This window comes from Echinops telfairi, unplaced genomic scaffold, assembly GCF_000313985.2.
Source record: "Echinops telfairi isolate 266 unplaced genomic scaffold, ASM31398v2 ScPeMD7_7468;HRSCAF=8506_0, whole genome shotgun sequence".
In the NCBI taxonomy this organism is placed as follows: Eukaryota; Metazoa; Chordata; class Mammalia; order Afrosoricida; family Tenrecidae; genus Echinops; species Echinops telfairi.
The window spans coordinates 16,853,949-16,859,108 of record NW_022111369.1 but is presented as its reverse complement, the minus strand read 5'-3'; positions in this window follow the sequence as shown (position 1 = coordinate 16,859,108).

The following is a 5,160-nucleotide window of genomic DNA, read 5'->3' as shown; positions in this document are numbered from 1 at the left end:
ACTGTTTTTCATTGTGCTTAGTTCAGTACAGTAACTCATGAATAACACAAGAGAACTCATACAAAGTGTCACTGATGATGCTGGACGGGTTCCCAAGAAGCAAAGGAAAGTGATGACATGACAGGCACAAGTTGAATTGCTGATATGTACTGTAGTTTGCCGTCTTCAGCTGTAGCTGTCGCCATTCAGGGTTGAATAATCCAGGGTAAATATCACTTAAAACGAAGAAGAGAAAGAAAGGAACTGCAGCCACACTGGCAAGCAGGAAAACCCTGCACATTTTGTGAAATACTTTGTTATCTTAGATTGAACATGCAGCTTTTAAGTGGGTGCAGTATATACTACAGAAAACAGACAAGATATGTGTTAGTGGACTGTTGGGCAACAGCAAACTATTAGTTTACTATTAGTGAATTAATTTTGGTGAAAACAAATCTATAACGAGATTTTCAACTGCCAGGGGTCATCTCTCTTTATCCTACCATTGTTCAAGGTTCAACTTTAGCTAGATATTTCTGGATACTCTATTTTATTCCACTGACCAAATTATATTCTTAGGTCAAAACCACACTGCTCTAGAGTGCTATAATTTAAGATTAAGTCATGTAATGTTAACTTTTCAATAGTATGCTTGTTTCTCCAGATATTTTTAATTTATATATAACCTTTAGATTCAGGCTATCAATTTCTACATAAAATAAAACTGGTTAACTGGTTTGAATTGGAATTTTGATAAGTTAATCAATTTGAGTAGAATTGACATATTAGTAACACTGTATCTTCTTATTCATTCTAATCTGGTATTATAGAATTTCTCTTGGAAGCTTGATAGTTTCAAATGCACATGTATTGCATGTTCATAAATAATTTTCCATACAATGTTTTCAATGTGTTTTTTAATTATTACAAAATTGATACCAATTTACTTTTTATATAACTTTTTATATTTTATATAACTTTTTGTATTGCTCTCTTATGCTGAAACTTTAAGAAATCTACTGCTTCTAGTAGCTTTCTTGTGTGTAGATTTCATAAGATTTTATTCAGACATGATCCATCATCTTCCCTTTCAATATACATGTATTTAATGTCCCACCATTAATGCATTAAGTTACCTGAAAGTTATTCATAAATGGCTTTCATTACACTGATAAAATTCTCTTTTGCTTACGTTTTTCTTCAAGGTTTCTTAAAATCATAAATTATTTTTCTACATCTATTGAGAAAAGGGTATGACATTTATTCTTTATTATATCAAGTTAAACCAAAATATTGCTGCAAGGGTTCCAGTTCACACATGCATGGGTTTATGTGGAACAAAATATGTTTAAGCATATCTCTAGGATCAGTGGATGAATTCAGACAAATTCAGTATTTCTCTTGCCATATTCTTGATTCAGTGTATTACTGAGAGAATTTGTCTGCATTCATTCACAGATCCAGAGACATGTTTAAACACATTTTGCTTGTAATAAACCCATGCTTGCATGAACTGGAACCCTACATTCTGTCTCACTGAGGAGCTTTGGTGACACAGTGAGTTCCATGTTGGGCTGCAAACCACCAGGTCAGAAGTTCAAATCACAAGGCACTTGGTGGGAGAAAGGTGAAGCTTTCTACTCCAGTAAAGATGTACAGTACCAGAAACTCACAGAGTTACTTCTACTCTATCTTCTTAGGTTGTTCTGAGTCAGAAATGACTTCAATTTGGTTTTGAGTTTAGTCTCCTTAGGGTGACGCTTTGTCTCACTCAACTCCCACTCGATGTCATGGGTTGATGTTGACTCATAGGCACCCAATGTGGCAGCGTAGAACTAACTGGTCCTGTGAGTTGCTGAGACTGTAACTGGTTGGCTGTTACATAGAACCAGTAGCTCTGTTGGGAGGAAGATTGGACATTCTACCCCGATAAAAGTTGGAAACCCACAGGGTGCCATTAGGGGTCACTAGGAGTCAGCATTGACTTAATGGCAGAGAGGTCATTCATTTATTTATTTTGAATTGTTTAAAAGAGTAGAAAGCCCTGGCTTTCTTTGCAGGGTGCTGGTGGTTTCAAACTGCAGACTTTGTGGATCACAGCTCAACTCTTAACCACTATGCCATAAGGGCTCCACTTAGTATACCTTTTCTGTCATGGTAAAACATTAGTTTGAGGACTAATATCAAATGTTTAACAAAACTCTTTCCAAATCATTGAAACTTCAACAAGTTCAGAAAAGAAAGCTGTCCCACAAAAAAAAAAAAAAAAATGACACTTTGATGGATCAAATGTTTTTAAGGAGAGTCATACAGACTTCAAGATGTGCCAAAAGGGAGAGAAAACTACCTCTAGGAATAAGTAAACTGAATCTGAAGTCTAGAAGATTATGGAAAAGACCATAAAATTACCACGGATACAGTATCCACCGCAGTTCGGATCTCACGTGGTTTGGCATTTTCAATTTGAAGGAAACATCTGGGCCTCAGCAAGCTTTCTGCTAGATGGATTCCAGAGACATCGCATGAAGATCAGCTTACTCAAAGACCTGATCTTTCCGTCAGTCTTTTATGAAAGATTGAAGCCACTGAAGATGATTTTAAAGAATGAATCACAGTAAGGACAAGTCTTGCATTTACTACTATAATCCAGAGAGCAAGATCCAGTCAAAATAGCTACTTCAGGGTAATCTGCTGGACCAGTGAAGTTCAAGGCAGACAGGTCAGTTTAGAAGATTTATGGAGACTTCATTTTTTGGTTCCTAAAGGATAGTCTTGAAAATTGCTCTTGCTGTACACAGACAGTCATGGAGACCTGTTGGATTTTAAGAAGATTGAAAAGTACTTTGCTTTGAGGTACAAAGGCAGGGGAAGTTGCCCTGAAGGACTGTTTCCTATCACACACGGCAGCACACACTTCTCGATAGTAGCAAGGAATGTCATACAAGGTTGTCATTGGAAAACCTTACTCCACAGACTCTATGGTGTTGATCTGGGTCCTTCACGGTTCATTTACGTTTCCTAAGCTTCAAGATAGGTGGGCTTCCTAGAGGGTGCACAGACTGCTGCTTTAATGTGGTGTACGTTGAAGAGCATGGGGTTGTTCAAGAATGAAGTAGGCAGATGAAAACACTCGTTTCAGAATTTAAAAGACCTATGGAGGCTATATTGAGAGACAACAGCTTCACATTTTGATATTTTTATTTCATAAAGATGTCTAAGATTTTGTAGCAATATTTTGGATTCACTCTTGCATTAATATGTTGAATTACAAGGACTAATTTTCAAGTGTTTGTCAAGCTTGAGTTTCTAGAATAGATGTCACTTATTTTTCATACTATTGGAGTTTATTTGATAATTTGTATGCAATGATTTTGGCATCTGTGTTCGTGACAGCTATTAGTTTATAAGACTATTACTATTATAATTATTTTTGGTTATATATTTTCTTTTCTTTTTTTTTTTAATCTCCCATCTGTACCACTGTGCATCATCTGGTCTATCCAGGTCTGCAAGGCAAAATTGGGGTCCTGGTAGTTGGGGGGAGGAAGCATTTAAGAACTAGAGGAAGGTTGTGGGTTTCATTATTGCTATACTGAACCCTAAGTGACTCATCTCCCCACTACCCCTCTGCAAGGTATGTCCAGTTGTCTAGAGATGGGCATTGGGTCTCCATCCCGTGCCACCCTCATTGATGAGTATATGATTCCCCCCACACACACACCTTTGGTGTTTAAATCCTAGTCCCTTCGGCCCTTCATGATCACACATGTTGGTGTGATGCTTCCATGTGGGCTTTGTTGCTTCTGGGCTAGATGGCCGCTTGTTTACTTTCAAGCCTTTAAGTTCCCAGACGCTATAGGTCTCGATAGCCGGGCACCATCAGCCTTCTTCACCACACTTACTTATGCACACATTCGTCTTCAGCGTTTATGTGTGGAAGGTGGTCATACAATGATGGTTTTTGTTCTTTGGTGTCTGCTGCCTGTTCCCTTCAACATTTTGTGTTCGCACAGGCTCGTGTGCTTCTTCTCTGTGGACTTTGTTGTTTCCGAGCTAGATGGCCGCTTGTTTGCCTACAAGCCTTTAAGACCTCAGATGCTATATCTTTTGATAGCTGGGCACCATCAGCTTTCTTCATGGTTATATCTTTTCCTAGTTTTGTTGCCTAAATGCTGACTCCAATGGAACTGATTGTAAATTATTTATCCTCATTGCTATTTCTGAGCCTCTTTTTATTAACTAATTATCTCTGTTGGAGCATGCACATCATTTTTGACTGGACGATGTGTATTTGAAATTTTACATTGTTGAGTTGCTATGTTGTATTTTATCAAATGCTATCAGTCTTCTTTTTTTTAGGAACCTGTCAAAAGTTTTGCGAATCAGTTTAATTCCTCCAAGTCTAGCTTGGAGCTAGGCTAGGCATGTTTGTAGCTCTAGGCTAGGCATGTTTGTAGCACCACCACTGAGCAATGCTCTCCAAAGCGATCAATGTACATTTTTAACGGCACTCATCAGATCCTGAAGGTCTCTGTCATGTAGCAGATTTAGGAGATTTTAGCTTTCAGCTCCACAGTTTTTTCTTTGCCCAGCCTCATGGAATTGTGCATGAGTGAAATATCTGATACTCAGCAGAGGCGCAGCGGTCCATACACAGATTTACGTCCTTTTGTTTGCTGGTTTTTGAGATCACTCTCTGAGTTCCGTCCAGGTCTCTTCTTTCTGGTACTTCGTTCATGAATTCCAGCGACCTTAGTCTGCTTGCTTCAATCTCTCTCTCTATGTTTTTAACTCCGTGTTGGGGACTCTTCTTGATGTAGCTCATCTTGAATGCACTAAACATCCCAACTTTCCCTTTTGTTTGTTGTCTGAAATATGTGTTTGAAATATTGTGCCAGACTTTTTAGTTGCTTATTGTGTGCAGACACCAAAGTCTGGATCCCGCCCCCCCCACCCACCACCACCACACACACACCCACACCTTTCCCTGCCTTCTGGGCCAGGCTTACAGTGGAGTGGTCCCATTGGGCATTTATTAACAGACCTAAAAGAACTTTCTAACATGTCCTGATAAAGAACTCGACCCTGAACATTTCTCATGGGCATGGCAACCTGTTAATTTCTTTAATAAACCATGTAATCCTGAGTTTGGTCTATCAGTTCTGTGTAGTCATGGCAGTG